The following is a 17,281-nucleotide window of genomic DNA, read 5'->3' as shown; positions in this document are numbered from 1 at the left end:
TTTTCATTTGTAATCTTTGAATATAAAACGTTTTTTAGCGATAATTAATCAGAATTTATTGCAAGTTCTCATGCACGCACATATAACATCTAGGCAATTAGTGAAACTATTGCATTTAAAAAAAAAAAATTAGATCTCTTCAACGCTATTCACGTCTGGCATAATTATTGTAATTTTATTCATAAAATCGTTTTAAGGATAAGCGTATACTGAAATATTTTTAAGGACAATTATTAATAAATTATTTTGTAGGTTTAGTAATTAAAACGACATATAGATTATTGACATTAATTATTGATGACAAGAAATAATTACGCGGTGCGTGATCCGCGTGAGTGAAATGATAGATTATTAAGTAAATAATAAAAAATAAATAAAAATTGAAACGCTTGTAAGTTAAATATATAAATTATAAGCAAATTTACAACGATTATTCCATCATTTAGCAGTCATAGCACGTCTTCAGTAAAATAGTTGGGCGATAACAAAATAACAGGAGAAACAGGTATAAACGATAAATCAGTTGTATAGCATTCCTAAGATAGTGCAGAGGCAGAAAGTCATTACAGTGGCAAAGTAATTCCCAACTAACTTAAAGCAATAAATACATAATGCATCTGTTGAGTTTTCCCACACGCGTTTATACACGGCGTTGCAACTGCAAAGTTGTGCAGACTTCTGCCCAGTTCCATGAAATCATGCATCACGGTACGGCTCATGAGATGTTACGAGTCATGGATTTATTTGCACGGAATTGAAACGACGACTCCTGCTCGTCAACAGTCATCCAAACTTTTTGCATCAGTCGTTTCCTACGAGACAGTCAACTTCCAAGACATATCATTCTATATATATATATATATATACTTGTCTACCTTGAACGACTTTGAATTGTCGTTACTTTCAATGTTTTAAAATCATGTTAAAGAACATAAAATAAAAAAAAGTATGTGCATATACATATTTACTTTGATTGTTTAATGCATAAAGTTCTACTTTTGTGCAAATGTCGGATTGTTCCAGTCTGGAAAATTTATTTATACATATATGTATTTTTTTATATTTACTTGAAATAAGATAGTGCCTTTGTTTATACGCACGAATTAATTTCGTCTTGTGTTACTTTGAGTTTACGAAAGTGTAAAAAATTTAATTTATTTATGAATTCAACGTTTAGTTTTAATTATTATTTGAGATTCATTTATATCATACAATAATAATTATTATTGCTGTTGTTATTTTTAATGTAACATAGTGACTGTTTACTTATTTAAAATTGAATTGCAGGTCTGATTAACTGCAGGAGTAATTATACAGAAGTTATATATATATATATATATATATATATATATATATATATATATATATATATATATATATATATATATATTAAGGTGCTTTTTTTGCGACTATTTTTTTCTTTTTTCGTTCCCATCCCGAAATCTTGTTGGAAATACCCCCAAAAAAATTCCCTGAGAGTTTGAGCCCTTAATATTAATAATAAGTACTCGACCACAGCGTGTGAAGGTTTCTCATTTAAAATACACGTAAACTTGGGTTTTAATTAGTTAAATTTCTATAACTCCTTAGAATTTTATGATATTATCTCGCCTAAAGTCGAAATTTTCTCAGAATTAAATGCTCTACAAAAGTGCCCGTTGTCGCGAAGTCGTAACTAATACAGGTGGGGTAGTATGGACCACTAAACTGAATTTTTTCATCGGATTCTTGTTTTTTCTCTCAACAACAAGACCTACAGAAAAAATATAGATGATAATTTTATAGGAAATTCAATTCTCTACAAAAAAGATCCTTGGCACCGAATTATTCAGATAGATATTTTCTGAAATATTAGTCAAATAAAAAATTAATATTTTCTAAGATTTGATTCGACATTTTATGGGAATTCAATGCTACGCAAATTTCAATAATCAATATTTCAGAAAATATCAATTTCAGTGATTTAGTGCTGAAGACCTTTTTTGTAGGAAATTAAATTTTCAATAAAATTGTCACTGACACTTTTTGTGTAGGCCTTGTTGTTTATGAGATAACGAGAGAAAAAACCAGAATCCTATGAAAAAATTCGGTTTAGCAGTCCGTACTACCCCACCCGTATGAGTTACGACTTCGCGACAAGGGGCACTTTTGTAGAGCGTTTAATTCTGAGAAAATCCCGACTTTGGGCGAGATGATATCATACAATGCTGCGGAGTTATAGAAATTTAAAAAATAAAAACCCAAGTTTACGTGTATTTTAAATGGGAAATCTTCACACGCTGTGGTCGAGTACCTAATATTAATATTAAGGGCTCAAACTCTGAGGGATTTTTTTTGAGGGTATTTCCAACAAAATTTCGGGATTGGAGCGGAAAAAAAAAATAGTCGCAAAAAAAAGCACCCTAATATATATATATATATATATATATATATATATATATATTAGGGTGATCCAAAAAATAACAAACTTTTTTTTTTTCTTCCAAACAGGTTCAAAAGTTTCATTTAGATAAAAAAAGACGCCTGTGAAAATTAGAGCTCTTAATATTAACATTAAGAGGTTCCTCATCGCACTTTTCTATTTCCCATAAGAATAACATGGGAAAAATTTTTTTTACGTCTTCTGATTTTTATAAGTAGCTAACGATGCGTCATAGGAATAAATGGCAGGCATATTTTTATAGGGAATTGAATGCTCTACAAAAAAAGATTCTTATCATTTTTTGAGGAATCTATTTGTTCAAAAGTTATTTGAGGTTGAAGTCGAATTCATATTAAATTTTGAGATTTTCTACTTTTCCGGTGAAACTATCAGACTTATTACAAAATATCATCAGACCTTTTTTGTAGACAATTTTATTCCCTAAAAGTTATTTCTAATAAAGTTTTTTCGAATTCCGCATTGCTTTCTAGTTATTTTTATTTTAATGTCAAGCTCTTAAAATCGATCAGAAGACTATTTTTTTATGAGCATCACATTAAAATAAAAATAACTAGAAAGCAATGCGGAATTCGAAAAAACTTTATTAGAAATAACTTTTAGGGAATAAAATTGTCTCCAAAAAAGGTCTGATGATATTTTGTAATAAGTCTGATAGTTTCACCGGAAAAGTAGAAAATCTCAAAATTTAATATGAATTCGACTTCAACCTCAAATAACTTTTGAACAAATAGATTCCTCAAAAAATGATAAGAATCTTTTTTTGTAGAGCATTCAATTCCCTACAAAAATATGCCTGCCATTTATTCCTATGACGCATCGTTAGCTACTTATAAAAATCAGAAGACGTAAAAAAATTTTTTCCCATGTTATTCTTATGGGAAATAGAAAAGTGCGATGAGGAACCTCTTAATGTTAATATTAAGAGCTCTAATTTTCACAGGCGTCTTTTTTTATCTAAATGAAACTTTTGAACCTGTTTGGAAGAAAAAAAAAAAAGTTTGTTATTTTTTGGATCACCCTAATATATATATATATAACAATAGATGTCATCTATGATAACCTAAAGGAAAAGTAGCAGGACAAGTGTTTATAAGGGAGCATTAATATGGATGTTAAAAACATAGGAGAGCATTAAACCATTTTCAGTAAGTATTAAATGGGCGTCAACCGAACGGAAAACAACTTAACGGACTGTTTGCGACCTGTATATTTTCTTTTTTTTTCTCTAATAGTGTTTTATTAGATAAATGATTAAAGTAATTAAAGATGTAATTGAAGTAATAAATAAGATGACTTGCTTATTTAGCTAATCAGTTTCGACGGAGCGCTAAAATTACTGTATGTTTAAATTGTCAGGGCTAGAAATAATTGCGACTTTTTGTTATGCATACGTACATATTCTGGATCAGGCTTATGATAAATTTAGTTATGGAACGTAGTTATAAATAATTATAATACACACTGAGAATTTTATGGTAATGAATCAAATTAAGGATTATTAATCATTACTATACTGTATAGTAGTTTTAAAATTTTCTATAATAATGCTATTAAAAATAATCTTATAATCATAATTATTAATATCCCCGAAATATAATTATTCTCACCAACAAAAGTAACCACGCACGTAATAAATAGCAATACTTATAATAATTTTAGGTAATGATGTTTATTATACCGCGGTAACAGTTACCATCGTATATGCAAAAAGCACTCGGCAACTTCTTTATTACACACTTGAGTATAATTCTTATGATTGTCAATGAAATCGAAATAAACAAATTCGGTTGCATATTTAATTTTTGAAAATTAAATACTCTGACCTCTAACTGTCAAAGATAAGAAAGTGCCACTTTTTAATGTTTATTCGCCTTCTACGTTGAAATTGAACGCGTGAAAAAATTTAAAATTTTCAAATAATCTCTTATCTTAAAAATGGAAAGAATTATTTTTTATTATCTCAGCCAAATATTATCCATTCATTAAATGATAATAAATAAACTTAACGGTATTCTTCATTTTTATACATTCCTAAATTTTTCATTAATAAATATCATAACAATTGAAATCACAATATTAGTCTAGTCGACAAGTTGAAAATGGTCCAAAATAGAGATACTGCTCTTAAAATTAGGTGCGATAGCTCATTGGATCCGGAATGACGCCTATAAAAATGTCCTAAAAGTGTGTATTAGCACGTAAAAAATTGCAAAAGTTATAAACAATTAAAGACGAAAAAAAGAAGGCATTTCGTTTTTTGCCAATATTTCATAGACTATTAATATTTAAGAAATCTTAAAAAAAGATTCTTAAAGAGGAGGAAATTTCCAATAAAAAACTCCAACCCCCCGGATTTCCATCTCCATTATTTATAATTTTAATTTAACGCTGAAAATGGGTCTCCGCGCGACATTTTTAGGTTGCGCGCGCGGCGTCAAAAGCGAGTATGACACATTAATTAATTTATTTGAGATATTAAATATTTTTTTTTTAATTTAAAAAAATTATGGTATATTCTGAACGCTTTAACTAATTTATTCCCGTTAGAAATTTTACTTAAAGTTAATTTTTCAACAAGTTCAACGATTGTTAACTAACGAAATTTTCTCGAACTTACGTCTTCATTATAAATGAAAAAAAATGTTTAAATAATTGTCGTATAAATTTTTCGCTTCGTGGAGCCTTTCTTACATACATACTCAACAAGATCACGCCATAAAAGTTTGAAAAATATTCATACTTTGTTTATAATAATTTTTCTACTTGAACAAAAACTAAAAAATCCAAGTAATGTTGTTAAAAAAAAATTTTTTTTTCTTAATCATCATATTATCGTTTTTTTATTGATACAAGATATTAATTGCATTGCAAAAAAAATTTTTTCCACTATTTGTTGATAAATTTTTTATAAACAAATTGATTATTTCAATTTTTTTTCAAAATTTTTTTTCACTAATTTATTACACAGCAAATATAATGATTTTTTAAAAAAAAATTTTTCCCTCATAACAATTTTCATTTGTTTACAATCGTTTTTAAAATATTTCTATTGTTTAAATAATTAGTTAAGTAATTATTTTGTATCTAAAAATCATAATTGACAGTCCTCTATAAAGTAACAAAAAAAAAATTTTATTTTATCAACAATTCCATTGTTTATTAACTTACCAATTTGTTATAAACAAATTTTTAACTTTGTTATATTTTTTTTCTGAAACTTCTAAAAATAACAAAAACAACCACATATAACAAAGTATAGAAAAAAGTTTTTTTCAATTTTTTATTGTAGTTTTAAAAAACACGTGCTACAAAAGTTGCAGCGGCTGCTTCATTTATCTACTAAAAAACTAATATAACGTTTAAACTATTAGGAATACAAAAATAAACATTCAAGACGATTTTATAAAGGATTAAACGATCTTTCAAATGAGCTATTAAAAAATTTTTTAGTTATTGCTAATCTATTGTTATGCGCATTTGTTTATAAGAACTACTATTTTTTTCGATGTTTGTTGAAGTCGCGTGGTTTTCTAACTATAGTAAGAAAACCGTAAAACAGAAAAAACGGCATTTAACTTTTTAAAAAATGCATGACAATAGATCAGCAATAACTAAATAATTTTTTAATAGCTCATTTGAAAGATCGTTTAATTCTTTATAAAATCGTCTTGAATGTTTATTTTTGTATTCCTAATAGTTTTAACGTTATATTAGTTTTTTAGTAGATAAATGAAGCAGCCGTTGCAATTTTTGTAGCACGTGTTTTTTAAAACTACAATAAAATATTGAAAAAAATTTTTTTCTATTCTTTGTTATATGATACAAAATAAGATACAAAATAATTACTTAACTAATTATTTAAACAATAGAAATATTTTAAAAACGATTATAAACAAATGAAAATTGTTATTAAGGAAAAATTGTTTTTTTAAAAATCATTATATTTGCTGTGTAATAAATTAGTGAAAAAATATTGAAATAATAAATTTGTTTATAAAAAATTTATCAACAAATAGTGGAAAAAATTTTTTTTGCAATGCAATTAATATCTTGTATCAATAAAAAAACGATAATATGATGATTAAGAAAAAAAAAATTTTTTTTTAACAACATTACTTGGATTTTTTAGTTTTTGTTCAAGTAGAAAAATTATTATAAACAAAGTATGAATATTTTTCAAACTTTTATGGCGTGATCTTGTTGAGTATGTATGTAAGAAAGGCTCCACGAAGCGAAAAATTTATACGACAATTATTTAAACATTTTTTTTCATTTATAATGAAGACGTAAGTTCGAGAAAATTTCGTTAGTTAACAATCGTTGAACTTGTTGAAAAATTAACTTTAAGTAAAATTTCTAACGGGAATAAATTAGTTAAAGCGTTCAGAATATACCATAATTTTTTTAAATTAAAAAAAAAATATTTAATATCTCAAATAAATTAATTAATGTGTCATACTCGCTTTTGACGCCGCGCGCGCAACCTAAAAATGTCGCGCGGAGACCCATTTTCAGCGTTAAATTAAAATTATAAATAATGGAGATGGAAATCCGGGGGGTTGGAGTTTTTTATTGGAAATTTCCTCCTCTTTAAGAATCTTTTTTTAAGATTTCTTAAATATTAATAGTCTATGAAATATTGGCAAAAAACGAAATGCCTTCTTTTTTTCGTCTTTAATTGTTTATAACTTTTGCAATTTTTTACGTGCTAATACACACTTTTAGGACATTTTTATAGGCGTCATTCCGGATCCAATGAGCTATCGCACCTAATTTTAAGAGCAGTATCTCTATTTTGGACCATTTTCAACTTGTCGACTAGACTAATATATTTCATTTCATTCCATATCAATAATTTTTTTTTTTTTTTCGTCTATGTGTCAATTAATTTTTACCAATATTTTCTTTAAAGCTGATTGTTATTTGAATAGTCATAATTTGAAATGAAAATAATTTTTTTTTATACAATTTTATAAAATTACTTTTTTCAAGCCTGTTAGTTTAGAATTTCAAAAATTTTCATCGGTTTTAATAATTACTTTTTTCAACAGTCAATAGGGTCAAAGCACTTAATATCACTCAGAGAATTTTTGAGTCAAAATTACCCATAAAGTTTTGTACTGTAAGGTCATCTAGCCAGTAACTAAATTTTTACTATGTTGTTAGTATAAATTGCACTTCATTTACAAGCTAGCGAGTAGTATATTTTACAATGTAAGTGGAAAATTTTTAGGTATTTACCATATGTCCTCTCAATGTCAAACTTTTTGGGTAATTTTTACCACAAAATTTCTCTGGGTGAATTTAAATAAAAAAGTTGCCACTTCTATCTAAAGTGACAGTCGGGGAATATTTTGTGAATATAACGGATTTATATGATTGAATAATAAAATATAAAGGAAATAACAAATTGATCACTTTAAACACCTAAATAAAAACTGGTTGCCGTTGAATGTTTTTAACTTCCCACTTTAAAAAGTTGCAATTTAAAAAAAAAAATTTGTAATTTTCATAGCGGGAAGTTAAAAATAGAGACAATAATACATGGCATATAATTTATATAGACCATGATCGTGAGATAGCAATTGCTACCTTCGCTAGATTCTAACAAATATCATCGAGTGATTTCAATATTTGGTATGCGATATAATATTTGCTAGTATTTTTATGACAATGATTAATATACTAATTTAACAGCCGGGACGATTATATGACGAATGTGTATTGCTAGAAAAAAAAATCTGTAAACCGCCTGACCCTGCGGGCCAGCCGCAAAACTTCCCGCTGTTTTCGAGCTCGGAAAGCTCAAAATCACTATTACTTGTAAATTTTTTGAGCACGAGCTCAAAAAAATATTAGACCGATAAAACACACATTTCGCCAAAAAAAAAAAAAAATAATTTTTGTCCGATGACATCTTTGGAACGAATGAACCGATTCGGGCGTTCTTGGTGGCAATCGAAAAAGCTCACCAAAACTTAGAACTGATTGCATTTTGAGGTGAATCGGGCAAGTGGTTTATGAGTTATACGCAAAAAACCTAAAAAAAAGAACTTTTGTTTCTATTTTTTGTATAACTTGTAAGCTACATGACCGATCGACTCCAAATCCTAATCAATTCTAAGTCTTGGTGAGCCTTTTCGATTGCCACCAAGAACGTTCAAATCAATTGATTCGGTCCAAAGATATCGTTGGATAAAAGAAGTTTACACACACACACACATACACGCGGATGTCCATCCAGAAATAGCGAGAATAGCTTCCTAGGACCTGGTACATCGACATCTGATGAACACTCGATTTTTGAAAATCAGACCGAAACCAATAACTTCCCTTTTTTTGAAAATTTTCAATTTTCATAGCGGTAAGTTAGTTACTTTTACCATTATGAGATGATAATTATTACCATAAAATTTTCAGATTGTATCTATCAATGAACAGTGACTAGATAATGTTTCGTTTTATAGTTAGAAAAGTATTTTATTTGTGGAGACAGTTTTCGAATCAAAATAGAAGAATTTAATTAATTAAAAATAAAATAAATCATAATAATAAGAATTTGCACTAATTTTCATAATTATGAAAAGAATATTGCGAATAAAAAAAAATATTTTGCGTTTTTATCAAATCTAGTATTGCTTTGTTGTTTATTTCCATAATAAAAATAATCCTGACATCTAATTTGTAATTGTAAAAAGGATTTTTTAAATCAATTTTATCGATTTCAAATTTTTTATTTTGCTCCATCTCATTAATATGTTATTTATATTCAATCATGAATTGTAAAAAATTTTAATCAAATTATTTAAATGAAAATTTTTAGAGCTTATTTTAAATTTTTTAATTTTTTATGAAAAATTATTGATAACCTGAATTGCCGTATAACGTCGATGTTGCCACTAAGTAAATTTAAAAAAAAAAATTCTTGGGGCATATTTTGCCTATCACAATTTTAATTTATAAAATCCTTTAGAAGCTTTGTTTTGCCCTGTTTGGTATTAATTTTTTTCCTACATTTTAAATTGATAGAGTAATTATTACGTCGATATTATTATCTATATTATAATATATTTTTCGATAGCGGTTATTTAAATTTTTATTTGCTTTATTCTTAGCACTAATTTATAAAATTAAAATATGTATCTCGTCGAAGCAATATTGAGTGCATGGTTATATATTCTTGGGTTCCTTAATAAGCACTTGGACGTAGAACAATCCGATTAATTCAAGAGTGGCTTGGTCAGGGATCATCGCCGTATTATAGATAATCATAGTATTTTCATGCATTGCTCGAACGTGACTACATCGTACAGTATCTGCAATACACAAGAGACATATATACTTGGAGAGCAACAAACAAAGAAACTCTTTCTCTCTCTCTCTCTCTCTCTCTCTCTCTCTCTCTTTACTCTGAACGTGCACTTATATATATATATATATATATATATATATATATATATATATATATATATATATATATATGTATATAAATATTTTTTTTTCTTTTATATCTGTTTTATAAATAGAATAGTATAAATAATAAAATTATTCAAACGAAATCAATTTATTTTATATTTTTCAGATATGAAAAAATTTTCTATAATAGAATCGACACATTAGAAATGATGCTTATGATTCATTATGTTTTGGCGGTGGCACGTAAGGATGATGTTTTAAGGTGCGTGGACACAGCAGGGGCTCATATAGTAATCTGAGTTGGTTCAGTATATAAGATCGCATCTTAGATCCAGTGTCAAAGAGTTTGTGCTTTGGCGATGCCGACACGTTCTCTCAGAGTTGTTTACTCAGGGCTACCTCTATTTCATTCTTTAAACAAAATTTATTTTTTTATGGACTAAGTTATATCAGGTGACGAAAATCCCCTCTTTCAAGCTAAACACAAAAAACGTAGTTATAAAACTAATTAGTGTTTAGAATAAAAATAAGCAAAGCTCAAGAGAATTAAAAATCAAATGTAAATAAAAATATTTGATTATACGAATGTAATTTTTCGGACAAGAAATTTGCATTTTTTTAGATACGATTTCAATAACTTGTATTTTTAATATTATCTTCCCACTATCGGGTCAAAACTTCAGAAAAAAATAAATGTCGCAAAAATACAATAGAGATCGAAGGTAAAAGCCCTAAACCTGATCAGTATCATTAGTCGCTCACTTCAACTGCTAAATGCGTTTTTATATTTATAATGAAAAAAAAATCCTCGCACTGAGAACAAAATTTTTTTTATAACAAAATGAAATTTCTCATTGGTATATATAAAAATATAAAATATTTTAATTCTTTCGAAACCTAATTCTATAAACTATTAAATATTGAAATTTTATTATTTAGTTGTATAAGTTAATATTTTAAATCACAAACATCGATGAAGAGCTTAAAAGTATATTAAAAACATAATTTTCAATAAGCCATGGTGGCCGAGTGTGGTAAAGTGTAGTCATAAGTCTAGCGTGATCGGTCAAGGTCCAAATCTTAGGTAAGGTAAATTTTTGTATTTAGAATTAACATGTTCGTTAAGGTTCAAACTTAATCTTAACTACATTAAATAAAAAAAGGCATGTCTAATAATATTTTTTTGACAAAATCAAATCAAAATCAAAATCAAGCAAGAAAATGAAATACTTTAATAAAATAATTATTTTATTTCATTGAAGAAAATAATTGTTTTGCACTATTTAAGTAACTAAAATACTTAAATTTATAATATGTTCTATCAAAACAAAAGAAGACTGTTATTTTAATGAACGCTGAATTATAAGGTTTTAGAATTTAGTTAACAAGATGATTTTAATTTAAAGAATTTCTATAATTATATTATAAAAGGTATTTATATATTTCCAGAGAGGAAAGTACCACGAGCCCAGGCTTGCCTCAGACTTGGCGCAACTTTGTAGAATCTTGGGTCAGGCTTGTAAGCTAGTCTTGGCCCAGTTTTGGTAAAAGTCTGTAATGATAATTTCGGGCCAAGCCTGGTTGCCAGACCTAGCCCATACATCAACGAAACGAATAAATTTAATTATTATTAAGGTCGTAGAATACATGATCATTAACGTTTGAATTATCTAAGCCAAACTTGGGTAATCCTACCTTGGCCCAAGTCTGGCTTGCCATTGGACGGCCAACGCAGGGATACCTGGTATTGGCCCAAGCCTGGGTTACTAATGAATGACCAATGCTAGGTTACCCAGTCTTGGCCCAAGCCCGGGTAGTCATTGTAACGGTCAGGACTGAGTACCCAATCTTGAGCCAAGCATGGGCCAATATAGGTGTGCCAAAGCTATGTTCCCCATTGCTGGGCCAAGTAGGGGCCCGTTGTTCAACTCTGTCAGCTCCTGAATGAGAATATAGAAACACGAAATTTCTTTACTACGTTTAAGTTTACTATTTATTTAATATCTTTCATTTTTGTGACCAGCCCATGCAGGAGCTGCCAGAGTTGAACGTTGGGCCCCTACTTGGCCCAGCACTGGGGAACCTAGATTTGGCACACCTATATTGGCCCATTCTCGGCTCACGATTGGGTACTCAGTCCTGACCGTTACAATGATTACCCGGGCTTGGGCCAAGAGTAGGTAACCTAGCCTTGGCCGTTACAATAATAACCCGAACTTGGGCCAATATTGGGTGCCCCTGCTTTGGCCGTCCAATGGCAACCCAGACGGGCCAAGGTAGGATTACCCAAGTTTGGCTATACCTATGGTTTAATAAGTAGATCATAGTATTATATATCGTGCAGTTAAGACGCATTTTTCCCTGTTCAGTTTATTTGTCCAGTCTATGTTATTTGTGCGTTATTTTAATTTGAGTTTTAGGTGTATATGATCTGGAAAATTCTGCTGCACTTGTGAAAATTCATTCAACATATTTTAATTCATTTGTGTTTTCTAAATAATTAATTTAAGTCAATTGATAAAGTGTTTGAGGTTGGATTTTTGGTTGCTTGAATTTTTGCTGATTGTGACAGTGGTGACATCTATTGAACTCTTGTTGAATTTAGTGACAGTCTAACAATGCCGTGTGTGCTTTGTTTTGGTGAGGTAGCTGATGCAGCGCACCGTATTAGAGCCAATTGTCAATATCAACATTAATTTCATCCATCTTGTGTCAAGGTGAAGTATAATTTAGCCTCAACAATAGAAGCTCTGGATTTTATCAAAATACAGTGTCCTGTCTGTGTTGAAGGTAATTTATTGAGTCAACTATCATCTTAAGGGGCTCATTTGGACAAATTTAAAAAACTCGATAAGCTGGACGAGCTGGATAAATTGCATAAATTAGAAAAGCCCACCAACAAGTTTAGCTCGTATATTAACATCGTTGGAATCATTACCTAACACTGATATTCCGGAATTTTTATTAGCTGAGGTCTGGAGCTCGTCACAGCCTAAACTACTTATCGCAATCGTCTACAGACCACCATCTGTGGGTGACATAGAAACGTTTGAAATTGAGCTAGCAAAATATGTAAAAAAATACAAGTTTTTTTGCGTTATGGGTGACTTTAATACTAATTTGCTACTAAACACTAAAGATTCTATTAACCTAAAAGAATATTTTACACTACAAGGGCTGGAAATTATTTTGGTTGAAACAATACATCATACAAAATCGTCTAATACTTGGATTGGCATTTGCGCTGTTAGTAACCTCTCGATGCTTTCTGCCTGGGGGCAGTCTTCACAGCCATTTCTCTCTGGACATGATCTAATCTATGCATCTATAGAATATTAAACGCTCTGCAGCAAGCCAAAATCTATCTTATACAGACCTATTAAAAATATCTCTGCTGATGCAGTTGATGATTTCATCTCCAACTATGATACGGAGCTCTCCGAATCCCAGATTGACATTAATTCTAAGCTTGATGTCTTTAGCTCATTTGTCAACGACGTACTTGATGCTATTGATCCAGAACGTGTGATCGTTTTCAACCGACCACCAGTTCCGTGGATGATTACTGTAACAGGGTAAAATAGATTCCAATGGCTATTTATTAAGATCTAAAATTGGATTTGTTCACGGTCGATAACGGGCCCTAATTATAATTCGGTTTATTAAATTGAGTGATTCGACATGTCACCGGGTGTCGCTAATCAGTGAGACCCGAACATCCGCCCCTCTCTTTTGCTAATTAATTTAGTAGGGATGAGATTTCCGGGGGTGAATCGAAGAGTTATAAGGGAGTGCCGTACCAAAAATCAAGAGAGTTCGTTGGACATCCAGAGAGTCAGTCGGACGACCGAAGGCGATGGACGCCAAGTGAAGACAAGAGTAAGTGAACGACTAAAGTGATCAAACACATTGTAATACAAGGTTATCTAGTACATTGTGAATTAAATAATACCATTGTGACGGAAGCAAAAATACGAGGACGAAATCCGGACAACGGAAACCTGAAAACTCAACTAACATCGAGAGATTGATAGCAGCCCGGAGCAGATCATCACTTTAAGTTCCAAGGACTGCTGAAATAAAATTTGGAGGTAAATCATAATTAATTCAGGCCTCTGATTAATTTTATTAATCTGGCAAATTAATTATAATATATTACTTAATATCTTTCCGTTGATCTCGCGTAAAGAAACGGATAGTTCAGGCTCTCCAGCCGTTCAATCTCGTGTTCTCGAAAGTTCCGTCGCGTCAATTGTCGTCAATATCTGGCTTAAACTCTGTAATAATTATTCAAGGCTCCACAGCCAGAATAAAACTAAATTTATCTCGTAAATAATCCGGTAAATAAAACAATTAATTTATTAATTTATTCCAGGCTCTCCAGCCGTTATAAATTAATTTATTAATTGATCTTAAGATTAATACAGGCTGGAATTTATTCCGTCGGCCGCATTAATTCTAAGATTTATTAATTTACTCGAATTACTCAAGTTAACGTCAATAAAATCGGGAACCGCGTGACGCCAGTTCACCGGTCAAAATTCTAGTCAACCCGAAAACAAAATTCTAGTCAGAACGTGATTATTAAATTAATTTTAAGTTGAATAAAATATCTAAAAACTAATTAAAGGATACTAGAGTTTGAGTATATTAAATTGTGAGTAAAAAGTGAAACGGATTATTTTAAAAGTGAAATAAAATTATTGTGAAAATTGTCAGTGGAAAATTAGGAATTGAAAATAATAATTGTATAAAATTTGTGGTAAATTAATTATAAATGTTAATCAGAGAAAATTAATTAGGAAAATTTATAAGTGGAAAAGATTAATTAATTTACAAATTACATTAAACAAAAATTAAATTAATTAATTGAAAAGGACAGTAAATTATAGAATGAAAAAATTTATATTGAGTATTGGAAATTATGAAGTGTTGAAAAATTGAGTGAGAAAGTTAATGAGTAGAGTCACTTAGTTATAGAGTCAATTAGAATAAAGAAAACTGTGTCTGTGATTTAGGTCCGGTGGACATGTTAAGAGTAGATTAGTTATACATCCAGGGGATGATTTAATAGTAAATTTTAGTATACATCCAGGGGATGATTTTATAATAGTTTAGTTAATGTCCAGGGGACAAATTTATTAATTGGTATTAAGGTTTAACGTCCAGGGGACGGTATTTTAACGGGAGTGTGTGGGTGTGGAAACGTCCAGGGGACGCTATTAGTTTTGTCATAAGATTCCGTCCAGGGGACGAGGTATAAATTAGTTTGTCATAAGGAAAACCGTCCAGGGGACGAGATTATTAGTTTTGTCATAAGGAAAACCGTCCAGGGGACGAGATTTAGTTTGTCATAAGCATTTAGTTTGTCATAAGAATATTAGGTTGTCATAAGATATTTAGTTTGCCATAAGAATATAGTTTGTCATAAGTATATTAATTGTTATAAAAAGGATTAAATAAATAATAAGCAAGGTGCTTAAGGTTATAAAAATTAAAAGAAAAGTTTTAATAAAATTTATTTCAGCCTGTTCACTATTCCTCTCCTCTCTCACAAAATAAAAATTTACAAACGACCCTGAGAATTAAAAATTACAATTAACATCCGGTTCTGGAAGGCCGAGTCCATCTTCCAGTGGCGCCCTAATATTCGACCATAATACTTAGGTGCGACCAGACTTGGCAAGCTAAACACTCTGTCATATTACTGAGCTTCGTGCATTAAACAAAGAAAGGGATGCTTGCTATCACGCTTCAAAACGCAATTTTTCTAGCTATTTGTTTATAAGATATGTTAATCTACGACGTGAGTTCAAAAAGAAGCTCTCAGATGCAAAAAATTCATTCTTACAGTCTAAGTTCGACAAGTCTGGTAATACTAAAGTCTTCTGGAGGAAATTTGACAACCTGGGGATAACTAGAAAAGGTTCTCAATCCCATCATGTGTCTGCAATTTCGCTTACTGAGTTAAATAAGCACTTTGCTGCTGTCTCCTCAGGTGATCCACTACCTGCCTTCAATGAACTTATTCCTGAAGAATTTATTGCTACTCCAGAAACGGATTTTAGCCTCCATGAAACAGATCGAAGTTGTGTTGAAAGCGCTGATAAACGTATATCTACTAACTCAAGAAGACGATAAAATAACTATATCAGTGTATAAAGCGTTATTAACTGTATTATTGCCATTAATTGTTGACATATTTAATTTTTCTATTAATACTGGTGTATTTCCTTCCTTATGAAAATTTTCTTTGTTAAAAGCCTTTGCCTAAAGTGCGCCACCTGTCATCTCTGTCTGACTATCGACCAATATCTCTGTTATGTGCCTTATCGAAGGTATTAGAAAGAATTGTTTATAACTAGCTCACAAAACACTTGTCAAATAATAATTTGCTCGATGGTAGGCAGACAGGGTTCAGAGAAGGTATGGGGGCACAGACGGCTGCTTTGAGGCTTGTCAATGACAGTAGATTTGGTATTAATAAGGGCGAAATCACCATTGTGGTTTTTTTCGACTTCACAAAAGCATTTGACACTGTAGATCACTCATTAATAATGTCTAAGCTTATCGAGCTTGGTATCTCACTAGATTCTTTTAAGTGGTTCCATTCTTACCTTTGCAATCGATCACAGTCAGTGACTGCTAGTAATAATAATAGATCAGAATGGATACATGTAAGTTCTGGTGTGCCTCAGGGCAGCGGTCTTGGTCCTCTACTATTCTCAATATTTATCAATGACTGACCGAAGTGCCTAAGTTACTGTTCTTACTTGCTTTACGCAGATGATCTCATCATCTATTTGCGATGTAAGCCTTTAGATATAGCTGATTGTGTCCATCGCATGAATAGCGATATCCAAAGTATCGTAAGCTGGTCTATATTTAACAAGCTAAAGATAAACAAATCTAAAACTAAGGCAATGATATTCGGTAGTTCAATAAATATATAGGGCATTCCACGCCAAATCGACCACTTTTGACCCCGACCCCTTTCGATTTGGCTGAAAATTTTTTTTCCTTTTCTACCCCATTAAAATCATTTTTCAGAAAATTTTCAAATTTTTTTACCCAACCCAAAAGAAGATATGAGTTTTTCAAAAATTAGGCTTTTATTTTATCAAATAGCTATAACTTCTTCAAGAATTAACTAATCGGGACGTTTTTTTTTTTCAAAATTTTTGTCATTGAATGTACTTTAAAAAAAAAAATACAAAAAAATTTTAAGATGAGAAACTATATGAAATTTTCGGCTTTTTTGAAAAAAACCGTGATTTTCTTAAAGTTCGCCATTTTTTATTTTTTTTTTATTCTCTTAAAAAAAACTTCATTTAATTCTGCAATTTTTCCCGCCAATCCTAGAGTGGGCCGACTATTCCTTCAATTTTTTTTTATCAATTGAAAAACAAATTTTTGCTCAGT

The 17,281-nt window shown here is 30.2% G+C and overlaps 2 long non-coding RNA genes across 2 annotated transcripts; one reads left to right on the top strand and one right to left on the bottom strand.

Moving 5' to 3' along the window:
• The first annotated feature begins 559 nt into the window (after positions 1-559).
• On the top strand, positions 560-10,674 carry LOC130668540 (uncharacterized). The gene is made up of 4 exons (XR_008990038.1): positions 560-946; positions 1,288-1,305; positions 3,487-3,588; positions 10,026-10,674. It is a non-coding gene; the product is annotated as an uncharacterized LOC130668540 (long non-coding RNA).
• LOC130668539 (uncharacterized) lies at positions 9,190-16,587 on the bottom strand. The gene is made up of 3 exons (XR_008990037.1): positions 16,477-16,587; positions 13,236-13,424; positions 9,190-9,759 (listed from the first exon to the last, which is right to left on the bottom strand). It is a non-coding gene; the product is annotated as an uncharacterized LOC130668539 (long non-coding RNA).
• Between the last annotated feature and the right edge of the window lie 694 nt (positions 16,588-17,281).

The sequence above is a fragment of the Microplitis mediator genome, chromosome 5 (assembly GCF_029852145.1).
Source record: "Microplitis mediator isolate UGA2020A chromosome 5, iyMicMedi2.1, whole genome shotgun sequence".
NCBI classification, from domain to species: domain Eukaryota; kingdom Metazoa; phylum Arthropoda; class Insecta; order Hymenoptera; family Braconidae; genus Microplitis; species Microplitis mediator.
This window is presented reverse-complemented; position numbering and strand designations above follow the sequence as displayed.